The sequence below is a fragment of the Acomys russatus genome, chromosome 30 (assembly GCF_903995435.1).
Source record: "Acomys russatus chromosome 30, mAcoRus1.1, whole genome shotgun sequence".
Classification (NCBI taxonomy): Eukaryota; Metazoa; Chordata; class Mammalia; order Rodentia; family Muridae; genus Acomys; species Acomys russatus.
In genome coordinates this window covers 22,267,591-22,286,908 of record NC_067166.1, presented here as the reverse complement: position 1 = coordinate 22,286,908, position 19,318 = coordinate 22,267,591, and the positions used below count along the sequence as shown (strand labels likewise).

At 41.7% G+C, this 19,318-nt stretch overlaps 1 long non-coding RNA gene and 1 other non-coding gene across 2 annotated transcripts in view; one reads left to right on the top strand and one right to left on the bottom strand.

Moving 5' to 3' along the window:
• Positions 1-715: 715 nt before the first annotated feature.
• The window catches only part of LOC127212438 (uncharacterized), a 162,047-nt gene continuing 143,444 nt past the window's right edge, over positions 716-19,318 (bottom strand). The window contains exon 3 of the long non-coding RNA XR_007833546.1: positions 716-1,072. This is a non-coding gene — a long non-coding RNA (uncharacterized LOC127212438). The remainder of the gene's footprint in view (positions 1,073-19,318) is intronic.
• LOC127212543 (U6 spliceosomal RNA) lies at positions 2,437-2,543 on the top strand. Its single transcript, XR_007833580.1, has one exon. It is a non-coding gene; the product is annotated as a U6 spliceosomal RNA (small nuclear RNA).

The window sequence follows — 19,318 nt, the reverse complement described above, 5'->3', positions numbered from 1 at the left end:
CAAATGCTTCCTCCCTAGCTGTGCCCATCAGTGTCCAGTGCCAGGCTCTGTGAGTGAAACAAAAGGGAAGTTGTTGAGCCTGAATCCAAGTCTCCACTCTCCCCGGCAGGACTCAGCTCTTACTCACTGGGTAACTGGACAGATGTGGTGAGTTGAGGGCAAGAGGAGCTTTCATGGAAACTGGGCAGCTGCCTCATAGAATTTGGTCTAGGTTGAGACTAGGTTTGAAAAGATATCATCCCTTTGGGAGTCTGAGAAGCCATCGTGTGATCGAGGCTGGGGTCTGCTGTCCTTGAATGAGTCTATTGGAAAGAGGTACCCAGTGTGATCCCAGTGGCTTTAAGACGCGGCACACCCATTCAAGGAAGAGGTGTTGGTTCTGATGTAGAATATCCATCACATCCTTTAGCAGACTTTGTGGTAGATGCATAGGTTTTAGCAACCTTCCAAGTGAATTCTTTTGCTTGACTCACAAACGAGCTACCCCAAAGTCACCCAGTTGAGTGGCAGGCCCATCTCCAAGATCATGGTTTTTGTTACTCTAAATGCTCTTTTTAGCATCCTGCATAAATCCCAATAAGATGAGGTGTTGTCTGGGAGATGGTTGTAGTAACGGAGGGAAATAAGACAGTGATGATCCCAATCCAACAGTGCCACAGATGGAATGAGGGCATTTATCATATGCCAAGCTCAGACCATGTACAAAAGGGTGTTCCTAATCCTCAGATCAGACCTATGAGGGAGACACATTCGTCCCATTTTGCTGATGGTGATATTGAGACACAGAGCTCTGCAGGTCTTTCCTAACACTGCCAGAAATACAGCCTGTCTACGAGCCCTCTGCTCAGAAGTCCCAGAGATGGTAGACCTCCCGTCACAGCTCGGTGGAAGGCTGCTGGGAAAGGTGAGGCTGGATTTGGTGCATTGCTCCTGAGTCGGCAAGAGCAGCTTCACCAGATGGAGGAACCACAGATGGCCGCTCCGTGATTATGTCACCACCCAGCGGAAGTTGGAAGCAGTCACACACCCACTTCTCTGCAGTCTCAAATGCAAATTGTCCAGAAAACTGAGCCTAGAGAAAAGAGAGAAAAAAAAAAAAAAAGATCCACACGTTGAACCTTTAGTTTGCCCCAAGGACAGGTGGTCTCTGCTTGACCAGGAGCAATGCAATAGAAAGGGCAGTCTCTGAGGATGGGAAGGAAACCCATGTCCCTTCTCTGAGTTTGTTATTTCTGCCAAGAACCAGAGAAGGACTCAAGAAGGGTCCGAAGATGAGGAATCTGACAATACACCAAGGCAGAATCAGACAGATCTGGATGAGGACAGGTGGACACAGTCCCTGTGGTAAGTTCATTAAGGAAGAAAGGCTTAAACCAAGGTTTATGGAACATGGCTTGGAAGCCAGCAGGGGGAAACATCCAAGGAAAGGCTTCTAAATGAGAGACAGAAAATCCCGTGCATGTTTACTTAGTTGAGGCAGATAGAACACAGAGTAGGGGGCATCTGGAGATGATAAGGAGCACTTTTAGACACCTAGAAATCTAACAGCAGCATCTGTTACTCCTGCATGGAATTACCAAGTCTCCTGAAAGACCTCCACTTACTTTGAATCCATCTGGACAGGATTCTGGCATTGTTACATTCATTTTCTAAACAGGGGTCCTGAGTCAGAAAAACAAAGACAGACGGACCTTTCCAGAACTCGGATATTACCAGGTATTTTTAGTCACAGTGGAGGTTTAAAGGCACAATCAATCAGATCAAGTAAATACTGAATTTGCATTTTTGTAAACGCACACCAACTTGCAATTGAAAATGCAGGGAAATCAGGTCACTAACTGGCAAGGAGCAGGATTTGTTCCTTGAGCAATCTCCATTAGACCTACGTGGATGGAAAACTCCAACATTGCAGCCTTGAATTTTCTGAATTCTTTGTAGTGGGAGGAGTGAAAACTGCATGTTTCTAGCATTTTCTCATCCAGGACAAAGGTAAAAGTGCTCTTGAGGAAGACCTGGGTAAAGCCACAGTGGCTATCCTAGACCCAAACAATAATTACCCTGCCCTATAAGAGATAGGAATGTTAATAGTTTATATTTAATGAATAAGTCTTTATTATTTTTATAATAAATAAAGGTACACGCACATGCGTGCGCGCGCACACACACACACACACACACACACACACACACACGCTCATGGACAAGCCAAAACACAGACTCCTATGAAGCCAGAGGACTCGCATTGTTAAACACCTAGAGTTAAGAAACGTACCATGAGGACTGCCTATGGAATTTAACGTGTGTGTTTGAGGAATTTCCACTCTGGTGACAGCAGAAATGACCCCCAAAATAAGCCATGTCTGCAGGAACCATCTGTCCGGAAGCACACTGAACTGCAAAGATATGCTACAAACCCATTTGAGAATGGTGAGTTTCGTGCTCGCTTCGGCAGCACATATACTAAAATTGGAACGATACAGAGAAGATTAGCATGGCCCCTGCGCAAGGATGACACGCAAATTCGTGAAGCGTTCCATATTTTTGTCACTTGATTTTTGACAAAGAAGCCAAATCCATTCAATGGAAAAAGGATAGCATCTTCAACAAATGGTGCTGGTCTAACTGGAGGTCTATGTGTAAAAAAATGAAACTGGACCCATATTTGTCACCTTGCACAAAACTCAAATCCAAGTGGATTAAAGACCTCAACATAAAACCAGAGACACTAAGCCACTTAGAAGAAAAAGTGGGAAAGAGCCTGGAACATATTGGCACAGGAGACAACTTCCTGAACAGAACACCAACGGCCCAGGCCTTAATGTCAACCATTAATAAATGGGACCTCATGAGGCTGAGAAGCTTCTGTAAGGCAGGAGACACTGTCAAGAGAACAAAGCGACAGCCTACAGACTGGGAAAAAATCTTCACCAACCCTACATCTGACAAAGGTCTAATATCCAAAATATATAAAGAACTCAAGAAATTAAACACCACCAAACCGAATAACCCAATTGAGAAATGGGGCTCAGAACTAAACAGAGAATTCTCAACAGAGGAGTATCAAATGGCTGAGAAACACTTAAAGAAATGCTCAACCTCCTTAGTCATCAGGGAAATGCAAATCAAAACAACTCTGAGATCCCATCTTACACCCATCAGAATGGCTAAGATCAAAAATTCAAGCGACACCACATGCTGGCGAGGATGTGGGGAGAGAGGAACACTCCGTCATTGCTGGTGGGAATGCAAACTAGTACAGCCACTTTGGAAATCTATCTGGTGCTATCTCAGAAAAATGGGAATAGGGCTTCCTCAAGACCCAGCTATTCCACTCCTTGGAATATACCCAGAAGATGCTCCAGCACACAACAAGAAAATTTGCTCAACCATGTTCATAGCAGCCTTATTCATAATAGCCAGAACATGGAAACAGCCTAAGTGTCCCTCAGTAGAAGAGTGGATAAAGAAACTGTGGTACATTTACACTATGGAATACTACTCAGCTATTAAAAACAAGGAATTCCCGAAATTTGTGGATAAATGGATTGAGCTAGAAATGATCATAATGAGTGAGTTAACCCAGAAGCAGAAAGAATCAAATGGTATATACTCACTTATATCTGCACACTAGCCCAAGGGGCATGTCCCACGAAAGCCTTCACTTACCAGGAAACTGGGACAGAGGGGAAGGCATCCTATTGGGACTCTAAATGAGAGACGCATGGGAGAACAGCAAAATAAAAGGATCCAGAGGGTCCTAGAAATCTACAAGTAGAGCAATATGATAGGCAGATTTGGGCCCAGGGGTCCCGCTCAAACTAAGGCACCAGCCAAGGACAATACAGGAGGTAAACTTTAAACCCCTTCCCAGATCTAGCCAATGGTCAGAATATTCTCCACAGTTGAGTGGAGAGTGGGATACGACTTTCTCACATACTCTGGTGCCTCACATTTGACCATGTCCCCTGGAGGGGGAGACCTGGTGGCACTCAGAGGAAGGACAGCAAGTAGCCAAGAAGAGACTTGATACCCTATGAGAATATATAGGGGGACGTAATCCCCCTCAGGAACAGTCATAGGGGAGGGGAATAATGGGAAAATGGGGGGGGGGAGGAATGGGAGGATACAAGGGATGGGATAAACATTGAGATGTAACAAGAATAAATTAATAAAAAAAATAAAATAAAATAAAATAAAAAAAAGAGAATGGTGAGTTTCTTCTGTTGCCTCATAGTACCCAATTAAGCAAATGATTTAATGCCTGCCATAAACGTGCTCTCCAAACTACTGGTAACGTCTATGTCCACAACCTAAGAGCATCCAGTGAGTGTGAGGAAGAACAGTTGACATAAGCATTGCCAGTGAGAGGACAATTTTATTTCACACACTGACACCTTCAGCTTGTTGACGTTCTCAGTGCTTGTGCTACACAACTATTCTGCTTTACACAGGACGAGTGTGAGTTATTGTCCTGAAGAGCCGTGGGTTCTCTGAAGTCTATTTGGAGTTGTAACTCTGCCCTTGGCACCCGTGTAGCTATAAACAAGAGGGAGGTGTTGATTGGCGAATGTATTTTCAGTAGGATGACTTCAGCCCCAAACGAGGAGTGCTTCAGGCAGTAAGCAGTGAAGTCTGTCTGATTAGGCCCCATAAACCCCGAGGAAGATTCTTCCTAGAGCTGACGGCTGGCTCAGCATGGTGTATCTACCAGTGTGTGCGTGCGGGTCTAATTTGGTGGATAGACATAGGTGACCTGGAGGAATGTATGTTTCAAAACCCTGAGTGGAAGAAGGTTTGAGAAAAATCTAAGAGGTGAGATGAGGAAGCCATTTTATGATGTAAAAATCACATGCTGGACTGGCATCCGTGGTCTCATAGGGTTTGCAAGACATGCAGGGAGTTTTCTGGAAGAATTAGGGGATAGAAGTAGCCAAAGGGGACAAAAGTTCCACAAGGGGACCCATAGAGACAACAAACTTGGCTCCGGGGTGGGGGTGGAGCTACAGAGACTGCTGCACCAACCAAGGACCATACATGGAGGGAACCTAGATCTTCTGCTTAGATGTAGTCGATAGGCATCTCAGTCTCCTATGGGTCCTCTAATATGGGGTGCAAGGGCTGTCTTTGACATGGACTCTGGTGTCCACTCACTGATCACTTGCCCTTGGCAGGGTGGCCTTGCCAGGCCACAGAGAAAGGGGATACAGACAGTCCTGATGAGACTTGATAGACTCGGTTCAGATGGTAGGAGAGGAGGGCTCCTCCCTTTCTGAGGACTGGGGGAAGATGGTTGGGAAGAAGAGGGAGGGAGGGTGTGACTGGGAGGAGATGGGGGGGCTACAATCAGGATACCAAGTAAATCAATTTTTTTTCAACAAATTATAAAACAAAACAAAAAACAAAGAAAAAAGATCATAGGCTGTTGTAGTAAATTTCCATTTTTAAATAGCAGAACTTTAAATTCCAACTTTTACAATGTGTGTTTCTCTGCCTACCATAGCTCTGTAAGGTAGTTTGACATCTTGCGCAAAATAGCCGTCCTCTTATATATTAGTTCCTTTTCTTGCTGTAACTGAACACCTGTGTGAAATCAACCTATGGGAGGAAGGAATTATTTTGTCTTGTCGGATAAGAAGGGAAACAATCATCTTGAAGGGAAGGCATGGAGGCGGGAGTTTGGAGCAGCTGATCACAGGACATCTGCTATCAGGAAGACCAGAGAGGATAGAGACGTGGCCAACCTATCACAGCTCAAAGGCCACCCCTAGTGACTCACTCCCGCCAGTAAAGCTCAGCCTCCTCCGAGTCCCACAACCTTCCAAAACAATGCCACTCCCTGGGACCAAACATAGGGGACGGTGGGAAACATTCTAGATTCAAGCCTCAACACCTTGAAAATGAACAAACTGAATATAAGCATGAAGGCTCTGAGTAAAAATCAAAATGTACACATCACATTTATATAGTAAATGTAAACATACACTTTCTCAGGACTTATGCATGTGTATGCATGTGCGTGTGTACTCAGGAGCCCACAGAGGCCGTAAGAGGGCATCGTCTCTGGAGCTGGAGTTAACAGGGACATAGTACACCTGCTTTGTGTACTAGGAACTGAACCCAGGTCCTCTGAAAAGGCAGCAATTTCCAGGCAGGGGGGTGCATGCTTGTAACTCCAGGTGGATCACTGTGAGTTTGAAGCCAGCCTGGTCTACAGAGTGAGTCCAGGATAGCCAATAGTACACAGAGAAACCCTGTCTCAAAAAACATCAACCAACCAACCAGCAACAAAAAAGAGCAGCAACTGCTCTTAACAACTGAGCCATCTCCCCAGTCCCAGAGTCTTTGTCTCCTATTGCCAATGTAATTTTGCTCCAGAGTCCTTCATTTTCAAGCATGGCAAAAAAAAAAAAAAAAAAAAAAAAAAAAAAAAAAAAAAAAAGAGGGACTTACGCTTCAGGGTGACTCTGTTTCTAGAACCATCCTGGCTTCTCTGGATAGTATATCTGGGCTTCAGTGTGAAGCAGCTTGTTTGTTCTCACCTGACACCTGGTGGTTTCTCTCATACTGACCCATCATGAGAACCCACCCATCATGAGAACCCAGCGTCATAAAATGGCTTCCTCATCTCACCTCTTGGATTTTTCTCACACCTTTTCCCACTCAGGATTTTGACCTATGGACTCTGTTTCTCCTCCCCGGGTTCCTCTGTCTAGAACCTGAAGGATTTTGGTGCCTCTCCACTCCATCAGGTAATACTTTTCATACACCATTTCCTACTCCCTCTTTTTACTAGGGTTTTAAAATAAAGCTTGGAGGACAGATCTACCTGGCCTCCATCTTTCAAATCATCCCTTCCAGTTTTCCTAATGTACAGTTACAAATAAATGTTGTGTTTGGTTACAGTGCACTTGGTGGTTGTTGTTTTTTTGGTTTTTTTTTAATAGCTATACACTACAAACAAGCTAGCAGGTCAGTTAGCATGCACATCACCCACACACTGAATGTGTGTGGTGTGCATGCATTGACAGCGCTGAATAGCCACTCTCAGCATTTTCCCTTATATTAAGTGCAATTGCCACACTGTAAATTGGCTCCCAGGACTTTCGTCTCTCTCTTCTGCCCCTAGTCCCTGATGGCTGTCATTATGCTTCTGTGAGTCCATTAGATTTCACACCCACGTGAGATCATTCAGTATCTTCATTCCTGTGCCTTCCAGCTTCACTCATGTTGTCATTAACAACATTATGCCTATTTCTATATTACATGCACCACATATAATATTGTACATTGTACACTGAAGTCTTTTATTGTATATTATTTGTACTACATTTTCTTAAGGAATTTATTTATTTATGGCCACTTTTGATTTCCCATCTTTTAATTTTTTTTTTTACATTTGTACATGCACACACACACACACACACACACACACACACACACACACACGATCATATGCTACTGAACATACATGGAAGTCAGAAGACAATCCAAAAGCCAGTTCATTCCTTCTACTATGTGGGTTTCAGGATTAGAACTCAGGACTTTAGGCTTGCTCTCAAGTTCCTTCACCTGCTAAGCCATATTACTAGCTCTAGTTCCCTGTCTTGGCTATTGTAAGCAGTACTAAAACTAACAGCCAAATGCAGATAATTCTTTGATATACTGATTTTATTTCATATATATGTATATGTCTGTATACACATATATTAAAATAACTACCATGTAATCTGGCTCTCCTACATAGATTTTCAAAAAAAATTTTTTGAGGCACCTTCATCATGTTACCAATTATGACTTCATTGAGTTACATGTCAATCAACAATGTCTAAACACTCTCTTCTTTCTACAACCTCACTGGAAGTTTTGATTTTTTGGTAAGAGTTATCCTAGATACCTCTGAGAATGATATGTGGTGTCAATTCATAGCTCTCAGATTATGAATGCTATTGGTCACTTTTCCATATGTGTTGTCAGCCTTTTAAGGCTCTAGAGGAAAAAAACCTATCGAGGTATAATTGTGACTTGGTGGGTCCTTTGTGGTTCGATATGAATTTTAGGATGTGTTTTTTTTTTTTTTCTAGTTCTATTTTGAGTTTTGGGTGAAGGGACAGCATCAAATTTACAGATAACACATTCATTATGGAATTTTAAAATCACTCAGTCTTAAACAGGATGCCTTCCTGTCTATTAGTGTCTTCTTTAATCTCATCAATGTCTTATAATTCTCATTTGTAAGTTTTTAACTTTTTGCTTAAATTCACTCTTAAGTATTGAGTATTTTGATGTTGTAGCACATGGAATTATTCTTTTTTTTTTCTTTTGAGCAGAGGAGTATCGACTTTTTATGTGGACTTCGGAGCATTGTATTACAAAGTTTATCCTCTTTAAATTTATGTCTATTGTATGAAATTTTTTTAATTTTTTTTATTAATTTATTCTTGTTACATCTCAATGGTTATCCTGTCCCTTGTATCCTCCCATTCTTCCCTCCCTTCCATTTTCCCATTATTCCCCTCCCCTATGACTGTTCCTGAGGGGGATTACCTCCCCCTGTATATGCTCATAGGGTATCAAGTCTCTTCTTGGTAACCTGAAGGACAGCAGGTTACCTGGAATTATTCTCTTAATTTCATTATTGTTGAATAGTTTTTTTACGTTATATAAAAAACCTGGTTGATTTTTGTATGTTTCTTTTGCCTCCTGAAATTTCACAAAACAAACAAACAATAACAACAGGAAACATTTAGAGAGTCCATCAGTGTTTCTGGAATCTTCGAGGCTTTTTACAAATAGAACCATGACATCCACAAATAGAGATATTCTGATGTTTTCCTTTCCACTTGATGCCTTTATTTTTTTCACTTAGCTGTTCTAACATTTCCAGAGCCATGCTGAAAATGGACTGTGCTTGTGTGGTGTGTGGTTTCTTACCAATGAGGCACAGTCCTTCTATACCTAGTTTGCTGAGCATTTTTATAATGACAAGGTGTTGTTCTTTGTCAAGCACTGGTCATATCTGTTGAGGCCCACACATAACTCTCCTCCTGCTTGCTGGTGGCATGCCAGCATTGACTCCTGATAACTAGAGGGAAGCCTACAATGATGAAGGCTCTTCTCCTTTTCAAAAACCACTTTACAGGGTTTATGTCATACTGCAGAAATGAAAAGACATCTCCTTGTACTCAGAGTTAAATAATCATGTCTGAGGTTTGGTGTATGCCAAGTCTTTCATAGAAAAGCATTGCAAAGGCTAAAGGACTCTGGTAAAAATAGAAGTTGCCCACAGAGTAAGAGTAAAAGGGAGGAAAGGCAGTGACTTATAGTTTGAATGTAAAGTGTTCTCTACAGGCCGTTGTTTTCAATAATTGTTCCCCAGCTGATGCTATGCCCTTAGGAGCCTGTGGTACATAGGAGGTAGAGCCTTCCTTGGGAAAGCAGGTCCCTAGGACAGGACCTTTTGGGGTAATATCCAAGCCCTATGTGGTTCAGGCTATTCTTTTTTTTTTTTTTTTTTTTTTTTGCATTTTTATTAATTTATTCTTGTTACATCTCAATGTTTATCCCATCCCTTGATATGATAGGCAGATTTGGGCCCAGGGGTCCCGCTCAAACTAAGGCACCAGCCAAGGACAATACAGGAGGTAAACTTTAAACCCCTTCCCAGATCTAGCCAATGATCAGAACATTCTCCACAGTTGAGTGGAGAGTGGGATATGACTTTCTCACATACTCTGGTGCCTCACATTTGACCATGTCCCCTGGAGGGGGAGACCTGATAGCACTCAGAGGAAGGACAGCTGGTAGCCAAGAAGAGACAGGCTATTCTTTTTAACTTTCTGATGATGGTAGCATGACCTCCAGGTATGGCTGAGAGAGCCACTTTGCCATGCCTTCCCTACAATAATGTTCTGCAACTTGGAACTCACATGCCAAGAGAAACCTTCCCACTGAAATAACTCTATCAGCTATTCTGCCACAGGGATCAAAAGTGTCTAATATAATGACTGCCTCCATATTTTAAAAGCAGTCCTGTTGAGCTTCCAAGACGACCAGTAACTATGCGAACCAAATGCCAGCATCTGATTCGCATGCCTCAGGTGCTTTCCTTGTGGAAGTCCCCCAGGTTCAGAGAGAGGACTGGTTTTGCAGAAACCACACAGATAATTGGTGTAGAGCTCATGGGTTCTATCCTGACAACTTATAGAAATACAATCCTGACTTGTGACAAGGTGACCCGTGAAGAAGAGAAGAGTGTGGGTAAGGAAAGTGCATGCTGCAGACCTTCCTACCCTGCCTCTCCATGGCTCCAGTAAAGTTTTCATTCTCCTGGAAACACATCAGGCAAATTGAACTATTGCTCCATGAAGGTTTTTCTTAAAGAACTGGCTGAGAGAGGAAAAAGAAGAAGAAGAAGAAGAAGAAGAAGAAGAAGAAGAAGAAGAAGAAGAGGAGGAGGAGGAGGAGGAGGAGGAGGAGGAGGAGGAGGAGGAGGAGGAGGGGAGGGGGGGGGGAGGGGGGGAGGGGAAAGGGGAGGGGGAGGGGGAGGAACTGGCTGAGAGTCTGGCAAGAGGAAAGACCAGAAAGAGGACAAGAAGTGGTCCCAAAGCATCAAGTCATAGGAAACAAACCTAAGTTAAAGAAGTTTTCGCTCATACTTCCTTAAAAATGATTTAAACAATCCACTTATCGGATGTTTCTGAGGAGCTTACATTTTGGGCTCTACAGTTTTACTGGTTTCCTTCTCATAAAAGGGGCAACAACAAAATACACAGTGTTCAAATGATTTCCTTAAAATGTGAGGCATCAAGTTAAGAAGTAACTTCCGGTCCCCAAATCTCTCCCTTTACTCTTTGCCCTGTAGCTCTGCCCTTTCAAGGTCCCAGGACAGTTCTGCAGGAGGAAGCGAATCCATGGATCTTGCTCACACTTCAGTGAGATCACAGGACCTTCGAATCTGTTTCTGTCCATACTGATACAAAAATCATATCTCAAGAAGCAGCGGTGACTGGAGCCTTGGGGACAAAATGCTGCAGTCCAGTATCCTTTGAAGAACCCCAAACAATGTTTTTTTTTTACAGCACCACTCAAAAGTGTGAGGCTATATATTAATATTTCCCCATTCTCCCCACTCAAGTGCTCTATACCACAGTATGCCCAACTAGGAGGGAAGTAAAACAAATAGACTGCCTACAGATACTCAGCAGAAGGTTCCAGAAGAGCAACGAAAACACAGAAGATCAGTAGTCAATGCAAATGAGAGCATCTAAGATTACTGAAGTGGCTTCTGTCCTACAATCAAAGGGAGAAAGGGGGTGGAAATAGAACTCCTCACAGAACCAAATAAGGAAAGTATAAAAAGGACTGGAGCGGGCACAGCAAACAAGAAAAGGAGGATAGTTTTAAAGACATAGAGAGAAGGAAAAAGAAAGGAGACCTCGAGTAGTTTTTTTTCTTTAAACAGAAGTAGAAGAAATGGCTTGAAAAACAAAATTATTTCTTTGTCTCGTGTGCAAAGCAGGGTAAGTGGGGACAGATGCCAAAGGCAGGCACATTTCCCAAGGGAGGAAGAAATAGAGAAGAAAATTGGTTTCCTGCCAGAACAGGTGGCGTGTTGATGTGTGCACATCTGACAGGCAGGATTCAGGAGCCTTCCAAGGGTCTGACCAGGCCAGTTTGAGGTTGTCATTGAGACTTGAGGGAAAAACAACACTGCAGCACGTCAGTGATAAGGTTTCAGATGTCTTTGGACACACGAGACGAGAAGGGGCAGAGAAGGAAAGTAATTAGCATCCTGCTCTTGAACAGCCCAGGGCTGAAGCTGAGGCGAACTAGCTCAGGACTTGATATTCATAACCAACCAGGTGGTATAGGAAACAAGCCAAGCGTCTGGTTAATTCCAGGTGCAGGCAGATATCAGCTCACTAGACTCCCTGTGACCTTATCAAGCACTGTCAACACTCTATTGCACTGTTTTTTTTTTTTCTTCCTTTGTTCCTTGAGTGGGTGGACTGGCAGTTGTAGTCCTGGTTACTAAGTGAGAGGGTGGGTCTGAGTCTGAGACTGGAAAGAATATGGGAGGGTAGGAAGGTAGGGTGCAATGTTGCCTCGGAGTTTAGAACCTTGTGTCATTGAAAACTTGACTTTTTGTGAGGTTCTGAAATAGCATACTTACTGGGTTTGAAAAACCTAAATAATACCCTATGCTAGATCTAGGATGAAACTGTTAAACTAATTGAACAGCAGTGGAGATAAGTGATTACCAACATGGACCTGGGTCTGTCTGTGTGTCTGTCTGTCTATCTGTCTGTGCCTCTCTCTCTCTCTCTCTCTCTCTCTCTCTCTCTCTCTCTCTCTCTCTCTCTCTCTCCCTCTCTCTCTGAACATATGCATACACATGCAACGTGTGCTTTCATTGGTATGCCTGCCTTATGGAGGCCCGAGGTCAAAGTCAGCTGTCTTCTTCTATCTCCTTTATATGTTTTGAGACTGGGAGTCTGTCAGAATCTGGAGCTCACTGCGATAGGCAGACTGACTGACTGACTATGCAGCAAGCCCCAGGGACCCCACATCTCTGTCTCCCCGGTGCTGCAATTACAAATGTCCAGCTTTTACAGAGCATGCATTTTACTGACAGGGCATCTCCTCAGCTCCTGCTGGAGTTGAAATTTCCATCCTGCTTTGCTCCTATGATAAAGAGAGGCCAAGCTCTGTGATGTTGGGGTACCGAGGCTTCTGGTGATTTAATGTCCTTAGCTACAAAACCAGGAACCCGTATATGGTACAAACACTGTTATGTGTTCATCATCCTGATTATTTCTTCCTCTTGGGAAGAACCAAAAGGCTCATTTCCTATTCTCCCTTTGCATCTATGTAAAGTTCTATCCAGTGAAAAGTGAGCACAAGTGGCTATGTCACTGCTGGGTTGGCTCCTAAAACTTCCCACATGATGCTCCATGCTTTTTTCCCTCTCAAAGTCTGCCAATCACAGCATAGGCTATGATATCCACAAGAAATACTTGTTTATTGTGTGATGACAATGAGATGTACAGGACATTTGTTATAGAACGTAGGCAATTCCAAGATGAATTTAAACTAGCAATCACTTGTCTGAAAACCAACTCAGGGTTACTGTAAAGATAAAATGAGTTCTGGTATATGGAAAGTACTGGGGTCATATCTGTATCTTGTGTGCAATAAATTCTCATAGATAGTTGTCAGGACTCATGAACCCCACTTAGTCTATTAACTAGAAGCAACACTATTTTCATCTTCTTAGGAAATCTGAGAATGGGCTGGGTCACTCGTACCCTCTAGTATAGGGCTCTGTGGTATGCTTAAGATTAGGCAAAACACTGTGTTTGAATAGTTGGAAACACTCAGGGACCTCACACAGTCAGATATTTCAGCTGTCCATGTATGCCTTTAATAGGGACCCAAGATTCAGAATATTATAAATGGCACTGCCCAAATAATGTAATTCTCATGCTGGAATATGTGAGAAGGTTTATAAATACCATCTACAAAGAACGCAGCATAATACCTAGGCTATTTTATTTTTATTTTTAATCATGTGTGTGTATGTGTGTGTGTGTGTGTGTGTGTGTGTGTGTATGTGTGTGTGTGTGTGTGTGTCTTTATGTTGGTGGAAGCTGTGGCCTTCCTGTTATGTAATTTCTTTCCTAACAATTCATCTACCTCCTACCTATGGCAGCCAATTTCTTATTCTTATATCCAGAGATTCCCTTTGAGGCCAAAGGCACTGGATTCCACTGAAGCTAGCCTGAGGCCATTGTGAGCCTCTGGACACGGGCGTTAGGAACCGAACTCAGATCCTCTGCATGAGTAGTGCATACTCCTGCCACTGAGCCATCTTTCCAAGCCTGTAGCTAGGCCACTTCTAAGCACTTTCCAAGTGTTTAACCAATGGTAACAATGGTAATAAAAACAAAACATATAAATTATCACTATCATTTAGGTTTTTTTTTTTTCTTTTGAAAACTTGAAGACTTTAGGTTTTATGCTTTCAATTTTGGATGCATAGGGACACTATTGTATAAATTTGTTGGATAGTTTTATACACGAATATATTGTATTTATATTATTTCTATCCTTCAGATTTTTCCCTCCAGTTCCACCTCCCTCCCTCCCTCCCTCCTGGATTTATAACCTCTTCTTCTATAATTATTTTTTGTTACATACATACTACATTTTTGTTTTATACACATACATATATAACATACTTAGTCCATTTAGTGTTGTTCATGTGTTGGTGTATTTAGGGGTGACCACTTGGGATAGGAGGACATATGGGGGCGGTCATAGAATGCTAGTTTGCACCACGAGGCAGCTGTGGTCTTCCTGTTACACAATTTCTTTCCTAACAATTCATCTACCTTCTCCCTACTGCAGCCAATTTCTTATTCTTATGCTCGCTTGACATAATAAGGGTAATTGGCCCCAGTACTCTTTAAAACATCTTTTACTTATTTGCAAACTTCATACTGGTGCATTATTGGATATTGTGTTCAATGAGATCTCAGAAATGGTGAGGCAGCCGGAGGTCACTTTTTTTTTTTTTTAAGGAACATTAGTCTCAACTCTGAAATTCTTTTTCTTCAATAGGTTCAGGCCAAGAGATAAAGACCTTAATGTTCCTTTAATGTAGAGATGAGAAAAGCTGGCCATGTTCAGGTTTGGCAAATGGTATCTGGCTATGTGTCAAGCACGCTATGTGGCTGCCAACAGCTCCTCAGATGTGTTCCGCCAAATGCTTTCCCCTTCACCTTTAAGTGCGTTAGCGTTTCAAAGTGTGTCTGAATTCCTAATTTATTCATAGTTAGTGAGTCAAAGTTGTGGCACTTGTCTTGATCAACCCTTTCAGGTTCTAAATTCTGAGTCTTTGACCAAGGAAGCTTGGAGAGGTTGGCACAGCCACCTCCTGAAGAAAACTGATCAAACTGGTTATCTGTGTCAGGGAAGCCTTGCAGATCACTCCCTTAGGACTTAAAACACTCCACCTACCCCACTGAATTCTCAAGGGTAAGGGAAAAGGCATTTCCCAGTCGGAATTGAAACCAACCTAAAATAAAAGCTGCCTAGATCTTCTAGATGGAAGAGACTTGGGGCCAGCAACCAGACTGGAAGGGAAGGGTAAAAGGGTCCTGTCCTTTTAGTTTGTCACTTTACAGAAGACTGAGAAACACCAACTGTACATATCAAGAGACATGAAGAGACAGCAGGGGCATATAACCTAGGGAGATGGGGATCCAGCGGCCACTCCTTAGTACTTCTTTCCCCCTGCCACAATTGTACTTTAGAACTAACATCTTGGTGGGCTGAACTTCCCAGAAGCAACCAGGGGCTACCAAAAATATAGCTTAACAAGAGTGGCAGCTCAAAGCAAATATTTGTTGAAAGGGTGTGGATAACGAGCCTGCCAGCCTCTGCAGGCTGAATAAATACCCAGGTTATTTTGATGGAACTCTTATCTCTCACTACACCCCCACACCAACAACTTTCTATAATGTTTACATTATTTATAAAGATGCCAGAGCATCATGTGCCTGTCGACAGAGCATACCCACTTGGCAAATATTCCTAAGAAGGTTTAGATCCTAGACAAGCAGGTTGAAAATTCCTATAGATTTATTTATAATCTCTAGCATGGGATAGAATGATCTTACCTCAAGAATTACAAGGTAGCCTTGGGCTGCCATAAAAATAAATAACTTTCAAGTTCTTTATACATTAAAAAGAACTAATTTTGGTTGTTAGTAGATTTTTTTTCTCATGAAATATATCCTGATTGTAATTTCCCCTCCCTTCACTCATCCAAGTTCCTCCCATCTCCCCTTTCTTCTAAATCCATTTCCTTTCTGTCTCTCACTAGCAAAGAACAGCCTTCTAAGAGATAACAACCAAAGATGACAAAAAAATATAGATAATAAGATGAAGCAAAAACTATCATATCAAAGTGGACACAGAAACCCGACAGGAGGAAAAGAGTCCTAAGAACTGGAACAAGATTCAGAGATCCACTCATTCTCACAGTCAGGAGTCCCAGAAAAAAAACTAAGCTAATAGCTATAATATAAATTCAGAGGAGCCAGTGCAGACCCATGCAAATAGGTAAAAGATGTTTTAAAGAGTACAAGGACCAATTAGCCCTATTATGTCAAGTGAGCATAAGAATAAGAAATTGGCTGCAGTGGGTAGAAGGTAGTTTAATTGTTAAAAATAAATAAATTATGTAATAGGAAGTACATAGCTGCCTGGCCAATGTAGGCCCTGTGCTTGCTCCTTCAGTCTCTTTGAGTTCATATGTACCTTGCTTAGTTAATTCAGAGAGCCTTGCTTTCCTGGTGTCCTCTATACTCCCTGACTCTAACAATATTTCTGCCTCCTCTTCTGTGGTGTTTCCTTGAGTTCTGAAGGGAAGAAATTTGATGTAGACATCTAATTTAGACTCTCCATATAATGCCTTACTGTGATTCTGCCTCTGTTCTCATCTGCTGCTGACGGAAGCCTCTGTGATGATAACTGGATAAGATATTAATCTACGGGTATAGCAGAATATCATTAGGAATCAATTTGTTGATTCTTTTTTGTTTGTTTTTAGACCAGTAGTGTTTGGTTCTGCCCTAGGTCTCTTTGGGCTATCTAATCTCTGGTTCTTGGTTACCCAAGGTGTGGTTCCTTCTCGTGGAGTGGCCCTTAGGTCAAATCAGACCTAAGGTTGGCTACCCACAAACTCTGTTTCACCATTGCCTTAGTATATTTTGTAGGCAGAACAGATTGTAAGTAAAAGGCTTTGTGGGTGGGTTGGTTCCGCCTTTGGTGTCTTTCAGTGGCCTGCAGAGTGCCTTCCCTCACCAAAGAGACTAGAGTGTAGTGGTGAAGGCTCCATGTAGGCCCCAGCTTGACTTCTCATGTTTAATGAGTTGTATGAATGTTTTCCTCAGCAATGGGGCCCACTGTCAGCTTTTGGAGAACAGCATTTTGTTTTAGAAAACGCCTACATTGTTTGGGGATTTTCATAGGGCCTCCTTGGCCAATAACTAAATGAATACAACTTAGTCTCACCACTGGATGCCTCACCTGGCTAGAAGAGATAACTACTTAAGACTCTGTATTTCCCCATTACTAAGAGTCCTTATTAGGACTACCTCAATAGATCCAAGGAAATTTCTACTGCACTAGGTTTCCACACCCACCCCAAATGTCTCCCCAGTTCAAGCCTCCCTGTCATGCTCCCCCTACTCTTACCCCCACCCATCCCCAGTCCACCTGTAAAATATATTCTATTTCCCTCTTCCCAGGAGACCCCTCTTTTTTACCTGCCTGAGTCTATGGGTTATAGCTCAGTTATCACTTACTCAATGGCTAATATCCCCTTATAAGTAAATACATACCATATTTATCTTTGTGTCTGGGTTACCTCACTTGGAATGTTTTTTCTAGTCCCATCCATTTGCCCGTAAATTTATGATGCCATTTTTTAAAACAGCTGAGTAATAAGTACTATGTTGTATAAATGTACAAAATTTTGCTTATCTATTCTTTGGTTGAGGAACATCTAGGTTGTTTTCAGTTTCTGGCTGAAAGAAACATGGTTGAACAAGTGTCCCTGTGGTAAGATGGAACATGCTTTGAGTAGATACCCAAGTGGTATGGCTGGGTCTTGAGGTAGATCAAGTTCCAGTTTTCTGAGAAACTACCATATTAATTTCCAAAGTGACTGCTCAAGTTTGCATCCCTAGCAGCAATGGAGGCATGTTCCCCTTGTTCCACATCCTTACGAGCATGAGCTGTCATCTCGTGGTTTTGATCTTAGCCATTCTGACACAAATCTCAGAGTTGTTTTGATTTGCATTTCTCTGATGACTGAGAATGTTGAATATTCCTTTAAAGTATTTGTCAGCCATTTAAGGTTCTTCTATTGAGAATTATCTATTTAGATTGTTTGGTTTTTTTGATATCTAGTTTCTTGAGTTCTTTATATATTTTGGATATTAGTCCTCTATCAGATGTAGAGTTGGTTAAAAAAAAAATCATTTCCTATTCTGTAGGTTGTCTCTTCATCTGAATGACAGTGCTCTTTGCCTTACAGAAGCTCTCCAGTATTATGAGGTCCCATTTATTAATTGTTGACCTTAGGGTCTGCATCAGAAAATAATTTCTCATGCCAATGCGTTCAAAACAAGTTCCCATTTTTTTCTATCAGGTTCAGTGTATCTGGTTTTATGTTGAAATTTTTGAGCCACTTGGACTTGAGTTTTGGGCAGGATGATAAATATGGATCTCTGCATTCTTCTATACACAGACATCCAATGTGACTAGCATCATTTGTTAAAGATGCTGTCTTTTTTTTCATTGTATATTTCTGGCTTCTCTATCAAAAATTAAGTGTCCATAGGTATGTAGATTTATGTCTGGGTCTTTGATTTGATTCCATTGATCAGTCTTTCTGTTTTTATGCCAATACCATGTGGTTTTTAAAAATTACTATAGCTCTATAGTACACCTTGAAATCAGAGATGGTGATACCTCCAAAAGTTATTTTATTGTTACTATCCTGGGGTTTTTGCTTTTCTATATGAAGTTGAGAAATGCCCTTTCAAGATTTGTGGATAGTTGTGTTAACATTTTGGTGGGGATTTCATTGAACTTGTAGATTGTCTTCAGTAGGATAGCCATTTTTTACTTTATTCATCCTAATGATCCACAAGCGTGGGAGATCTTTCCATCCTCTGATGTCTTCTTCTATTTCTTTCTTCAAAGACTTAAAGTTTTTATCATACAAGACTTTCATGTGCTTGGTTAGAATTGCACCAAGATATTTTATATTATTTGAGGCTATTGTAAAAAGTGTTGTTACCCTGATTTCTTTCTTAGTTGCTTGTCATTTGTATATAGGAGAGCTACCGATATTTTTTTCAGTTAATCTTGTATCCAGTCACTTTGCTGAAAGTGTTTATCAGCTGTAGGAGTTTCTTGGTAGAATTTTTAGGCTCACTTATGTCTACTATCATAGCATCTGCAAAAAGCAATACTTTGAGTTTGCCCTTTTCAATCTGGACCTCCTTTAGTTGTTGCTGAAATTCTAGCTGTTGCTCTAGCTAGAACTTCAAGTACTATATTAAATAGATATATAGTGGACAACTTTGTCTTGTTCCTGATTTTAGTGAAATTGCTTTGAGTTTCTCTCCATTTAATTTGATGTTAGATATGTTTGCTGTAAATTGCCTTTATTATGTTTAGGTATGTCCCTTGTAACTCTAATCTCTCCTGGACTTTTATTACGAAGGAGTGTTATACT